Below are 14,978 nucleotides of genomic sequence, written 5' to 3'. Positions count from 1 at the left end.
AGGGGGAGGGCAAGAAGGGGGGAGGGGGGGTGTGGGGGTGTGTGAGTGAATGAGCCCTCTGCCTGGTTTTAAACCACGACACTGAGTTAGTGTATGACTAACAAAATAGAAACTTCATAGTCCGAAACTAAGTCAATGAAAATAGGAATATAGAGGAAATGGTCACCTGTGTGCCTGTGTGTGTGTATGTGTGTGTATGTGTGATGGAAGTGTGGGACTGATCCTACCAAGCACTGAACTTTATTTTTTCTGTTCCAGCAGAGCACTGAAGTACACACATGATAATTGGAGGCTGCACATTTCGTGACCAAGCCTTTAATGCAGTACTGCTTAATTTCCAGAGGGTTCAGCTTGTACTTGGCCAGATCAGATATGTATTTTTTGGGGGGATTCAGGCAGTCCTCAGATATTTCTCTCAAAATATATCTCCAGAAATGAATATGAGACAATATTCAGAAGTCCCTGTAAAGTAGTAAAGGAATTATTAATAATTTATGTATGCATTTAACCATTTTAACTTTCAAATTACAGTGTTGTTTTATTATCACATTATCTCACTCCCATCATCACTGAAAAAAAAGCAATTCTTTAAGTACTTAATAATTTTTCTCCTGTCTGTATAGATTTTTCCTTACATGTGTTCTTACCTGATGTTAATACATTACTCTTTTACATAAAAAAAAATCAATATTGTTGCCTTGACTTTTTAACAATTTCAAAATACCTTAAAGACATTGTTCCTCCAAAGCATGTGTATGACTTTCAGTACCTCTAATGAGTTGCTCTTGCTCATCAAGGTGAAAATATGTCCTGTAGTGTTGCATCTAATTTTCTTTTTCCTTCTTTGTCTATTTCCTTAGTTAACTGCTTAGTAATGAGATGCTAATGAGGATATGACAGAATATTTAAAATTTTTAAAAATCAGAAATGGATTTAGTTTAACACTTAAATCTGTCTTTGAATATCATAATACAGCAAGGCAAGATACAGTGCACTTACTGCAATAATTCTTACATTTAGTGTAATTTTAGAACTCTTCATCTGTCATGTTCACCATAGGATGAAAATTATTTCTTCAGTCCACAATGAGTTAGAGTGATCCCAGTATTGGCTGTGCTGCTTTTGAAAAAGGACACTTGACTTCCATTTTGATAACGTGAAATCTTTAACCCAAGAAATGTCAAACTGATTGTTTCTTGAGCAGATATTAACCAGGTGAGCCTTTAACCTTGCTGTCAGCTTACTTTAATGGAATCTTATCAAACAATCTTCATGTTCTCCTGCCCAGCATGTGGTATCCCTTCAGTTTTCTTAAAACAAAACCAGTGAAATTCTCTGTGTTGTTTGGCTGGCACCTGTCTTCTGAACTGACATGATATCAAAACCAACTATTATTTTCACAACTGTGGGTAGAATTAATGGAAGTCTGCAAAGTGTAGATTCTATTAACTTTCTGCTACTTTTTTTTATTTTAGACTTATTAGCTTCAGCTTCAGATCTGCAGCTAAAGTTATATGTAGTAGTTGATATGTAGGGTCAGTCTGTTGGATTTGGCAATCTGTTACAGCTGGTCACGTCTATTTGAGCTTTTTCTAAAGCCCAAATGAGATCAGCTAAGTCACTTGTGTATTTTCATGATCTTGTCTTGGTGCACAGGATACTGTGACATACAAATAAGATAATAATAGCACATACAAACATATACATTAGTCTACAGATTACTTTCATCCTTATGCCTGAAGCACTTGCAATAGTGTGGATGCTTTTTACTCAGATAATACCAGTTTAAATTCACTAAGACACTTCTTTTCATAATTTGTTAATAGCTCATTTATCACACTCATCTAAGAGAAGACTAAAGAAGACTAAAGAGACGACTAAAGCTAAACTGCCTTTGTGAAACTTTTCACATCTCCTTTATCTCCCCACTCTTTCCCCATTATTATTTTTAAATGGGAAATACGTAATTTTCATTATGTCCTCTCTATCTAAAGCAAGAAATTCCATACTAGTTAAGATGGCTTTTTCATCCCTATTTTTTTCTCAATATTGTCCTGGGTTCAGCAGTAGCAGTCATTTTTCTCCTTCTTAGTAGCTGGTGCAGTGCTGTTTTGACTTTCAGCCTGGGAACAGCACTGATAACACCGATGTTTTTAGTTGTTGCTTAGTAATGCTTAGCCTGACCAAGGATTTTCTGAGTCTCATGGTCTGCCAGGGAGGAGGGGAAGCCAGAAGGAAGCAGAGACAGGACACCTGACCCAAACTAATCAAAGAGGTATTCCATACCACAGCATGTCATGCCCACTATATAAACTGAGGGCAGTTACCCAGAAGTGCTAGATCACTGCTCAGTTGGGCTGGGTATCGGTCGGTGGGTGGTGAGGTGTTGTATTCTCTTCCCTTGTTATTTCCCTTATCTTTATTATTATTGGTGGTAGCAGTAGTGGTTCGTGTTAAACCTTAGTTACTGGACTGTTCTTACCTCAACCCGTGGGAGTTACATTCTTTCGATTCTCCTCTCCATCCCTTTGGGACCCGGGGAGGGGAAGAAGCGTGGGGGAGTGAGCGAGCAGCTGCGTGGTTTCCGAGTGACAGGCTGGGCTTAGAACATGACAAATATGATATCCCACTATCTCACATGAATCACCAATTCATTTTTATCATTTGTAAGTAAATTTTATCAGCCTTTCTTCCCTAGCCCATGAGTCCAGAAGGATACCTTCTCTATTTTTCTCTGTTGTTTTCCTTGTACCAATTTGCCCTTAATATTAACATTACACAACATTTTCTTGACACTAACTCTTGAGATCATTGAAGATGCTGTCTTTTTGCTGTTTTCCAAAGAATGATCTTGTGCTTGGATCAAATAAAGGGGTTTCAGTTTCTTTGGCATGCCAGTGACTCGCTAAGTTGCCTGATATTAATTAATCTTGTATGATCTTCTAATTATCTGTCAGTAAAACTTGTAAATAACTAGATCTGTACATTTTTCACAGATGCAGTAGAAGTCTTGAAAGAAAGAGCCTGAGAGAAGTACCTGAAGGCATGGAGCTCTTAGAGCAAGTCCAGAAGAGGGCAAAGAGAATGTTAAAGGAGCTTGAGCACCCTCTGTATGATGACAGGCTGAGAATGTTGGGACTGTTCAGCCTGGAGAAAAGAAGTCTGTGTAGTGATCCCATAGCAGCCTTCAAATATCTGAAGGGGGCCTACAAGGATCCTGGAGAAAAACTCTTCATTAGGGACCTTAGTGGTAGGACAAAGGGGAATGTGTTTAAACTTAAGCAGGGGAAGCTCAGGTTAGGTATGAGGAAGAAGTTCAATACCGTGAGGGTGGTGAGGCACTGGAACAGGTTGCCCAAAGAAGTGGTAAATGCTCCATCCCTGTCAGTGTTCAAGGCCAGGTTTGACAGAACTTTGGGCAACATGGTTTAGTGTTCGGCATCCTTGCCCATGCAGAGGGGTTGGAACTTGGTGACCTTAAGGTCCCTTCCAACTGTAACCATTCTATGATTCTATGAATACACTTGAGGAAGGAAAGGAATAAAAATTGTTTAAAAAATAGAGCTTGAGTCTCTCAAACTTATTTAGCAGAGAACAGTGAAATCTAATGCTTATATGGCCATACAGGACAAACTACTTTGGGTCTTTTACTATGTTCATTAGCTGCTTCTCTAAATGTGGCATTTTGTGGAGATTACCCTTTTAATGGTTTCTTGTAACTTGTTCCCTGAAACTGATTTGATTCCTGGAACTGAATTCAAACACACATATATACACATATTTTTTTAAACATGTACACACTTGTATATATACACGTATATATGTTTGTGTGCATATATATACACACATGTATATGTAGGTATATGTAAATGTACATATACATATAGTTTCTATGAAAGAAGAACTTCTGAAGTACTGCATCTAAGCCTAAGACACTACATAACTGTCGTGGTTTAAACCCACTCAGGTAACTCGTTTGCTCACTCCCAGTGAGTGGTGCCGGAGGAACGGGAGGAACGGGGAGGAGGATCGAGAGAGTGCAACTCCTACGGGTTGAGACAAGAACAGTCCAGCAACAAATCACCACCGCTACTATCAGCTAAAACAATGATAAGGGAAAATAACAAGGGAAGAGAGTACGATACCACCGATACCACCGGCCAAGAAAGCGAGTTCCACCCGGAAGCCCCTGTCCTTCCGGGTAACTCCCAGTTACCCCTCACCCCGGCCATGACGTGCTGTGGTATGGAATAGCTCCCCGGCTAGCCCGGGTCAGGCGCCCCGTCTCTGCTTCCTCAGAGCTTCCCCTCCTCCCTGGCAGAGCATGAGCCTCACAGAGTCCTTGGTCAGGGTAAACATCACTTAGCAACAACCGAAAACATCGGCTTCACCAACACTGTTCTCAAACTAGAAGTCAAAACACAGCACTGCACCAGTTAACACAAAGGAAAAACATGACTGCTACTGCTGAACCCAGGACATTATCCACCCCTTATTCCATAACATTCATGTCGTGCTCAGATCTCACATTTTCAATACACCATCGCTCTCCCACAGATATACATCCATATACATACAGACCAAGAGGAAAAGATCATTTTCTTAGTGCATGGACCAATCCCTATAATGCTGCCGAGTCCATTCGGCCCATGATGTTCAAAGTTCATTCTCTGTTGGGAATGATGGCTGGAGGGAAGTCAGGGCCAGTCGCTGGTGACCTGGAGACATCTAGTTGATGTGCTATAAAAGCATTACACAGCAGGCAACAGCATACAATTGAGTTCACTGGCTGTTTTCCCCTAAAATCAAATCCCCTTGAGGTATACATCGGACTTCCCCATCTTCCCGCATTACCCACCAAGTATATCCAGGTCCCTGAGCAAAAGCAATCCCACGAGTGGGTTTGCCTTTACCTGAAGCAGGAATAACCCAGACTGTCTTCCCCAGCAAATTCTTCATATGCACCACGGGAACTTTGTCCCCCTCTACAATATGTAAAAGTTCTGACTGGGCTGGGCCAGCCCTGTTGGCAGATCCTCTGGTGTTGACCAACCAGGTGGCCTTTGGTAAGTGTGTATCTCAATGCTTGAAAGTTCCCCCACCCATCGCTCTCAGTGTAGTTTTTAACAGCCCATTGTACCGTTCGATTTTCCCAGAGGCTGGTGCATGGTAGGGGATGTGATATACCCACTCAATGCCATGCTCTTTGGCCCAAATATCTATAAGGTTATTTCGGAAATGAGTCCCATTGTCTGACTCAATTCTCTCTGGGGTGCCGTGTCGCCACAAAATCTGTTTCTCAAGGCCCAGGATAGTGTTCCGGGCAGTGGCATGGGGCACAGCGTATGTTTCCAGCCAGCCGGTGGTTGCTTCCACCATGGTAAGCACATGGCGCTTGCCTTGGCGGGTTGGTGGCGGTGTGATATAGTCAACCTGCCAGGCCTCCCCATATTTATACTTCAACCATCGTCCTCCATACCAAAGAGGCTTTAACCGCTTGGCTTGCTTAATTGCAGCACATGTTTCACACTCATGAATAACCTGGGCAATAGTGTCCATTGTTAAGTCCACCCCTCGGTCAGGGGCCCATCTATATGTTGCATCTCTGCCCTGATGGCCTGAAGTATCATGGGCCCACCGGGCCAAAAATAATTCACCTTTATGTTGCCAATCTATGTCCATCTGAGCCACTTCAATCTTAGCCGCTTTATCCACTTGTTGGTTGTTCTGGTGTTCCTCAGTGGCCCAACTCTTGGGTACATGGGCATCTACATGACGTACCTTCACCACCAGGTTCTGCACCCTGGCAGCAATATCTTTCCACAGTGCAGCAGCCCAGATGGGTTTACCTCTGCGTTGCCAGTTGCTCTGCTTCCATTGATTCAAGCACCCCCACAGGGCATTTGCCACCATCCATGAGACAGTATAGAGATAAAGTACTGGCCACTTTTCTCGTTCAGCAATGTCCAGGGCCAGCTGGATGGCTTTCACCTCGGCAAACTGACTCGATTCACCCTCTCCATCAGCAGTTTCTGCAACTTGTCGTCCAGGACTCCATACAGCTGCCTTCCATCTCCGATGCTTTCCCACAATACGGCAAGAGCCATCAGTAAACAAGGCATACTGCTTTTCACTTTCTGACAGTTTATTATATGGTGGGGCCTCTTCAGCGCGCACCACCTCCTCCTCTGGTGACATTCCGAAATCTTTGCCCTCTGGCCAGTCAATGATGACTTCTAGAATGCCTGGACGACTGGGATTTCCTATTCGAGTTCGTTGTGTAATTAGTGCAGCCCATTTACTCCATGTAGCATCAGTTGCATGATGTGTAGAGGAGACCCTGCCTTTGAACATCCAGCCCAGCACGGGCAGCCGGGGTGCCAGAAGGAGTTGTGCTTCAGTGCCAATCACTTCCGAAGCAGCTCGAACCCCTTCATAGGCTGCCAGTATCTCTTTCTCAGTTGGGGTATAGCTGGCCTCAGATCCTTTATATCCCCGACTCCAAAAGCCAAGGGGTCGACCTCGAGTCTCCCCTGGAGCTTTCTGCCAGAGGCTCCAGGTAGGACCGTTCTCCCCAGCTGCAGTGTACAGTACATTTTTTACATCTGGTCCGGTCCGGACCGGTCCAAGGGCTACTGCATGAACTATCTCGCGTTTAATTTGCTCAAAGGCTTGTTGCTGCTCAGGGCCCCATTTAAAATCATTCTTCTTCCGGGTCACATGATAGAGAGGGCTTACAATCGAACTGTAATTTGGGATGTTCATTCTCCAGAACCCCACTGCACCCAAGAAAGCTTGCGTTTCTTTCTTATTAGTTGGTGGAGACATTGCTGTTATCTTGTTGATCACATCTGTGGGGATCTGTCTACGTCCATCTTGCCATTTTATTCCCAAAAATTGAATCTCCTGTGCAGGTCCCTTGACCTTACTCCGTTTTATGGCAAAATCGGCTTTCAGCAGGATTTGGATTATTTTCCTCCCTTTCTCAAAGACTTCTTCCGCTGTATGGCCCCACACAATAATGTCATCAATGTATTGCAGGTGTTCTGGAGCTTGCCCCTGTTCCAGTGCAGTCTGGATCAGTCCATGGAAAATGGTAGGGCTGTGTTTCCACCCCTGGGGCAGTCGGTTCCAAGTGAACTGGACACCCCTCCAAGTAAAAGCAAACTGTGGCCTGCACTCTGCTGCCAAAGGAATTGAGAAAAATGCATTGGCAATATCAATCGTGGCATACCACTTGGCTGCCTTTGACTCTAGTTCATACTGAAGTTCTAGCATGTCCGGTACGGCAGCACTCAATGGTGGTGTGACTTCATTCAGGCCACGATAGTATACTGTTAGTCTCCATTCTCCATTAGACTTTCGCACTGGCCATATGGGGCTATTGAAGGGTGAGCGGGTCCTGCTGATCACCCCCTGACTCTCCAGTCTACGGATCAACTGATGGATGGGAATCAGGGAGTCTCGGTTGGTGCGATATTGCCGCCGGTGCACTGTTGTGGTCGCAATTGGCACTTGTTGTTCTTCAACTTTCAGCAACCCCACAGCAGAGGGATCTTCTGAGAGACCAGGCAAGGAGGGCAGCTGCTCAATTTCCTCAGTCTCCAAAGCAGCAATACCAAAAGCCCAACGGTACCCTTTTGGGTCTTTGAAGTACCCTCTCTTGAGGTAGTCTATGCCGAGAATGCATGGAGCCTCTGGACCAGTCACAATAGGGTGCTTTTGCCATTCCCTCCCAGTCAGGCTGATTTCAGCCTCCAGCACAGTCAACTCTTGGGATCCTCCTGTTACTCCAGAAATATAGATGGGTTCCACCCCTTGACAGCTTGATGGCATCAGGGTACACTGTGCACCGGTATCTACTAGAGCCTTATACTTCTGTGGGACTGATGTGCCAGGCCATCTGATCCACACAGTCCAGTAAATCCGATTGTCCCCTACCTCCACCTGGCTGGAGGCAGGGCCCCTCTAATGGTCATCACAGTGTTGGACACTTAAGTCGTGGTGAAAGGGATTATTCTTCATTATCACAGGAGCTGGAGTAAAATCAGCTCTTCCACTCCATCTGGGAAACTGCTCACCAGAGACTGAAGCCGTAGCTCTCATGGGACGATCAGTCTTGGCCCTTGCTCCCCTCTTCAGTTCACTCACCCGTTCCTCCAAAGCTGAAGTAGGTTTTCCATCCCACTTTGTCATGTCTTCTCCGTGATCCAGCAGGTAAAACCATAGGGTACCCCGTGGCGTATACCTTCTGTATCTCCTCTCTTGAACAATAGGACGTCTTTTGTTAATAGCTGAGACGTGTGTTGGTACACGTGAGGAGCTGGATAAATCAGATACATCGTCCCTCAATTGTTCGAGGTCCTGGGACAGTTTTTTCACAGCTGAGATGATGGAAGGGGTGAGATTGTCTTCGAACTCTCAGAGTTTATGAACCATTTCATCCACTGTTAGTGGTACTATGTCATTCCAGGTCACTGTTGCCAATGAATGGGCATATGATGACGGTGCATTCCGTTAAGTTTTCGCCACATGGGTCGTGTACATTCAACTTCATCTGGATCTATAGGTGTATCCCCGTTATTCGGCTTGATGTGATAGATCATCTCTACGATGGCTGATTCCCTCAGAGACTGGATGCCTTTGTCTATAGTAGTCCACTTGGCCGAACGACTCGTAACATCGTCCTTGTACGGAAACCTTTCTTTCACAGCTGCCAAGAGCCGCCTCCTGTAAGCGGAGAGGAGAAGCAGACAGGCCAACCCAATATGGGTGATAAGCAACTTCTACTTTATTTGTGACGCAGTTCACACATATATAGGAGTGGTATTCAGCCACTCCTTCTTGGCATAACAGTATTGGTTAGCCCCCACAGCTTCCTCCACATTCTCCTCCCAGGTCCAGTCTCTGGCCACCTGTGGGGGCCACCCTCTACCTTGCTTGCACAGTCCTCCAGAACTCTATGGTTCTGCTCTTAGAGTCATTCTGCAACAATTCCCCCCTTTTTCTTTGTGCAAGCAAGGCATTATGGGTTATTCTGTTCACCTGTTTTATCACACAACTATAAACAAGTCTAATAGCTACGATTATTAACCTAACAATGATACATAAGTGCAATACTTCAACCAACAGTGTTTGACTCAACCTGTAATGCCCCGTGAAGACAACCATTTAGTTATTCTTAGGATATTGCTCATTTACTATTGCTGGGTAAGCTGAGCCAGGGTTCTCAGCTGTGCGTGCATCGAATTAGCATAATCAGAGAGACTCATACAACACATTCCATCAAACTCTTCACATCCATGTCCCTGTTCCAACAACAAAAGGTTCTGCAGTGTTGCATGTCTTACAGAGTCAACATTAAAACAAATCAGGAATTGCCTTCGATGTAGAATTGTCTGCTTAGCAACTCAGCAACCCAGTCTGCTTAGTTGAGCCAAGGCCCTGGCTGAAGCACTTACAGTGATTTGGCATATTATGATTGGATACATATTTTGAAGACCCTTAGTGACTAAAATATAATTGGTTAAACACAGGTGTGAGAACTCAACCTTGAAAGCTTGCCAACAGTCCACAGCTCTCATTAACCTGGTGAATTCCAGCCTCTCATCTTGCTTGCTTAAGCTTCTTCAGGCCTCCCATGGCCTTGCTGTATCTTTCAGGACTATTCAAAGCCTATGTACCAATTATGCATTCTCCTTTGAGAACACTGTCTCCACATCTTCCCCCTTTTGTTTTATCCAGTAAAAAGTCGCTACTACAGCAAGGCACACACACATTTACATTAGCAGAGTAACTATTACAGGGTGCAGCAGCATGTTGAAGATGCTGATGGCAGTGAAGGACTAGCCAAAGAAATTTCTTACCAGTGGAATTCTCCCCCCCTCTTAATTTGTTCCATCACCTACTTTATAACACTACCATTGTATTAAAATTTTTCTAGCTTTTGCCTTAGCATTTTCTAGCAGCTATTGCAAATTTCCATACTCTGACATCTCTTTTACAAGTGACAAATCTATACAATACAAGGTGCAGTTTCTTATTAGCAACTAGCTAGTAAATACAGGTGGTTTTATACACAAAATCACAACCTCTAATAATAGCTATTTTACAAGCACACATATTCAGGATGTTACTTTTCAGTTGCCCCCAAGTGATGTTTTGCAGTTATTTGTTCTTTCTCTTCCTCCATCTCATTCTGCTTGGGGTATTCACAGTCAGCTCCTGTAGCTGAGGCATCAGGTTTATCCATTCGTCTGTCCAGCTCATGGCAGGGCTTCACAAACTTTGCAGACAGTCGCCATGGACCTGTAGGCAGGAGGGCACAAATATACCCCCTCCCCCAGGTTATCAGTTCTTGAGAAGGAGACAGGTTAAAGTTAAATGTAACATCATTACTCTCTCTCTCCCCCCTCTTTTTTTTTTTTTTTAAGTCCATGCAAAAGCCACCATTACTCCCACTACAGTCCCACGTACAGACCGTGGCACAAGGACCCTGTGGAGACTAACAGCAAACCAGCTCCGAGAAGCATCATTGCAGTGCGAGGTGGCAGGCTCAACCTTAGCAGGCATCCCCGCAGATGCTCTGCCTCCCCCACATCGTGTGAGGCTTGGGCTTTTATACTGACCAAAATGAACACTCATTCCGACACAGGTGGCCAGCCTGTGCTGGAAGAAGTGGCCAGCAGTATCTACAGAGGTCTCCAAGGGTTAATAGAAACCTGGACATACTTATTTTTACCAACTTCTAATACATGAGTATCACAGAGAAACTGTATGGGCTCCCCCTGTCAATTGCAAGAAAAAATCATAACATATACAGCTTGAGTATAAGAGGATTTTAACGCATACGTGGTCACTGTTTGTCAGGCCTCCTTAACTATTTTGAGATCAAGAGCTTCCCACTGTTTAGCCCCCTGCTGTGTAGTAAACACAGGATATGCAAAGATGCCCATTGCAGAAAATTCCCCAGTAATGATCACATATTTGGTTACCCATTGTTACAACTGAGCGTCTCCAGGGCCAGTAAGTCTGAGCAGACCCACCCGGGAGACAAAAGAGTCAGGGTCTGGAAGCAGAGGATACAAATCTGGCTCGGATTCAGGGGATTCGGGGGCTGATCCTGCGCCGAACTCGGGGTCTCCGTTGCTCGCAGCTGTGTCTTTCTTATCAGATGTCTCTCGTTCGGTATGTAGCCATCTGCAGACCTGGCTCCTCCGTGACTGAGTTAAAAATTTTTTCACTCTAAGGCATAGTGGGTTGGAAAGGCACGCGGTTCCTTTAAATTTCCCGCTCGCGCATGATCCCTATTTTCTACTACGTGCTTCACAGTGGCGCCGCAATCGATCCGGCGCGGAGGCACCGCCTTTTTTCTTTCGGATTTCTCGACATTTATCATGCGTATACCTTCTAATATACTTTCTCTGTCCTTTTCAAAGTCCCTACTTTCGGAACTGGGGTGGTGGGGGAGCAGGGGGTTACACCTCCTCCGCGGCACCTTCTGATGGAGGGGGAGAAAAGGAAGGGGGGGGTGCGGGGGGGTGTGGGAAACCCTGTGCTCCCGCGAGCTGGCGGGGGGGGGGGAACGAGTTGTAATCTTCCCCCGGTTTCAACCGACCGGGGACGTCTGTTCCTAGTTTCTCCGTTGCTACCGCGGCAGTTTTCTTTTCTGACTTGTATCTTTTTATACAGTTCATTACTTCCCTCCGTGGTTTACCGAGTTTCTTTGCCTTTTTATAATCATTAAGCACTGAGTCAAATAGTTCATCACCAAACTTTCGCCACTCACTCTCCTCAAATATTAGGATCTGCAAAAAAAATCTCTTAGCCTTCCCTAGCCACTAGACCTGCTAGCTGCTTTAGAGTCTCAGGCTCAATTCCCCGCTTTTATAAAAAGCACTGTAAAAAGTTCAGGGCTCAGTTCCCCGCTTTTATAAGAAGCACTGTAATAAGTCCAGGGCTACCTCTCGGTCCATTTTCATGGCCAGCCTTTTCCGGATCGTCTTCTTCTGGGTCGTCCTGTGACCTCGGTCTCCGGATCGGCCTCCCGACGCAGCAGTGTCTGGTTCGCCCCAGCGGCGGATTCTTTCGGTTAGTCGAAGCACCCGGGTCCGTCACGCCACCGCAGCAGCATTGCCCGCGCTTCCCGGCCGCTGCCGCCGACGCCGCTCACTCGCCGTTCCGGGTCCCCGTCGACCGGGGCCCTGTATCCCGGGTCCCCGCTAGTCGGGGCCCTGTATTCCGGGGCCCCGTCGACCGGGGCCCTGTATCCCGGGTCCCCATCGACCGGGGCCCTGTATCCGGGTCCCCGTTAAACCGGGGCCCTGTATCCGGGTCCCCGTTAAACCGGGGCCCTGTATTCCGGGTCCCCGTCGGCCGGGGCCCTGTATCCGGGTCCCCGCTAGTCGGGGCCCTGTATCCCGGGTCCCCGCTAGTCGGGGCCCTGTAATCCGGGTCCCCGTCGACCGGGGCCCTGTATCCGGGTCCCCGTTAAACCGGGGCCCTGTATTCCGGGTCCCCGTCGGCCGGGGCCCTGTATCCGGGTCCCCGCTAGTCGGGGCCCTGTATCCCGGGTCCCCGCTAGTCGGGGCCCTGTAATCCGGGTCCCCATCGACCGGGGCCCTGTAATCCGGGTCCCCGTCGACCGGGGCCCTGTAATCCGGGTCCCCGTCGACTGGGGCCCTGTATCCCGGGTCCCCGTCGACCGGGACCCTGTAATCCGGGTCCCCGCTAGTCGGGGCCCTGTAATCCGGGTCCCCAGCGACCAGGGCCCTGTAGTCCGCGTCCCTGTTCGGGCGCCATTAGTAAGCGGCGAGGAGAAGCAGACAGGCCAACCCAATATGGGTGATAAGCAACTTCTACTTTATTTGTGACGCAGTTCACACATATATAGGAGTGGTATTCAGCCACTCCTTCTTGGCATAACAGTATTGGTTAGCCCCCACAGCTTCCTCCACATTCTCCTCCCAGGTCCGGTCTCTGGCCACCTGTGGGGGCCACCCTCTGCCTTGCTTGCACAGTCCTCCAGAACTCTATGGTTCTGCTCTTAGAGTCATTCTGCAACAGCCTCCAAAGGCTGAGGGACTTTTTCTCTCTTGCAATTGCTTTGTCAATTCCCCCTTCTCTAGCAAGTGATCCCAGCTGCTTGGCTTCTGTACCTTCTAGTTCGTGACCATCGGCCCCATTGTCCCAGCATCGGAGTAACCAGGTGATGATGTGCTCCCCTGCTTGACGGGTAAAATCTTTTAGCATATTCCGCAGCTCGGTTGAGGTTCGAGGTCGAGAAGTTACCTCTTCTTCTTCTTCTTCGTCATGTGATGATGACTCCTGATCAGATTCTGGACCGGGTGGTGAATTCATTGGTTCTTCAACTCGCTTCACCCTTTTTGCCTCCTTTTTGCTTGTTCTCTTGCGTACAGGGGCAACTGATATTGGTACGAAGTGGTCCTCTGGTTTGGCTGCTGTGATTATCACTGTGGTTTGAGTAGCGACTGTACTTGTTGCTGGGGGTGGTGTAGCTACTGTGCTTTGAGCTGGGGTAACCACACTGTCTGTTGCAGTTGAAGTTTGAGCAGCTGCTGTACTTGCCGCTGGGGTAGCTGTGCTGTTCATTGAGGCCAAAGTTTGAGTAGCGACTGTCACTTTGCCCTCAGATCCACCGACATTCTTTTCCTTTTGAAGGTGCTGGATAGTGTTGAACAAGGCCCTGTAAGCATAGGCCAAGCCCCAGCACGTTGCCGTGATTTGTCCATCTCTGGTATGGCCAGAATGACCACACACCTCATTTAAGTGTTTTACTAATTCTTCTGGATTTTGCAGTTGTTCGGTAGTGAAATTCCAAAATACTGGAGGGGCCCACTGACCTAGATACTTGCCCATACTATCCCACACACCCTGCCACTCATGGCTGTCCAGCCTCAGGGAAAATCTCTCGGCCTTCCTACATCATCGTTTGACCCCAGACAAGACCCAAACCTGAATCTGCTTAACTCTTGAAATCAGTAGTGGGCAAAACACACTCTGTATGCATGTTAGCATGGTGATTCCCATCACCATCAGCAAACAAGTCTCAACAGCATTAAAAGGCCATTCAGAAAATTCAAAACTCTCAAATGTAAATGGTCTGGGGGGACGACTAGGAGGGTAAAAGGATGTCTCCTTCACAGGTTGAGCACCTGAGATGGAGAAAAAAGATGTGTAATTGCTAAGCACCTCCATCATATACCTCCCAAAGTATAAAGGTGGTGACCACACTGGGAACATAAGCCAGATCAGTTTCATGATCAATGATTCTATTGTATTACAAGTCATTACCATAAAGTACAATGGGATAAAAACCTTAGCCCAAGCCCCACACTTGAAAAACACTAATACAGCAAATACCGGATGGACGTAAGATATGATATACTGAAACTGTGAGATCAAGAGGAACAACCTTGAGAGCCAATAAATCAGCATTGTGACGAGTGACTATCAATCCAGTCAGATCTGTTCTTATCTCAACCCCTCGTGCCCCACGTTGAACTGTCGTGGTTTAAACCCAGTCAGGTAACTCGTTTGCTCACTCCCAGTGAGTGGTGCTGAGCTGACAACAATCGAGGTCCTTGTCTGTCTCCCCCCCCCCCCCCCCCCCCCGCACCGGGGCTCTCCCCTTCCCCGCTCCCGGAGGAACGGGGAGGAGGATCGAGAGAGTGCAACTCCTACGGGTTGAGACAAGAACAGTCCAGCAACAAATCACCACCGCTACTATCAGCTAAAACAATGATAAAGGAAAATAACAAGGGAAGAGAGTACAATACCACCGATACCTCTGGCCAAGAAAGCGAGTTCCACCCGGAAGCCCCTGTCCTTCCGGGTAACTCCCAGTTACCCCTCACCCCGGGCATGACGTGCTGTGGTATGGAATACCTCCCCGGCTAGCCCGGGTCAGGCGCCCCGTCTCTGCTTCCTCACGGCTTCCCCTCCTCCCTGGCAGAGCA

The sequence above is a fragment of the Pezoporus flaviventris genome, unplaced genomic scaffold (assembly GCF_033815535.1).
Source record: "Pezoporus flaviventris isolate CSIRO_AGI_PZ_B2104156 unplaced genomic scaffold, CSIRO_AGI_Pfla_v1 ptg000031l, whole genome shotgun sequence".
NCBI lineage: Eukaryota > Metazoa > Chordata > Aves > Psittaciformes > Psittacidae > Pezoporus > Pezoporus flaviventris.
Note: the sequence above shows the minus strand (reverse complement) of the source record.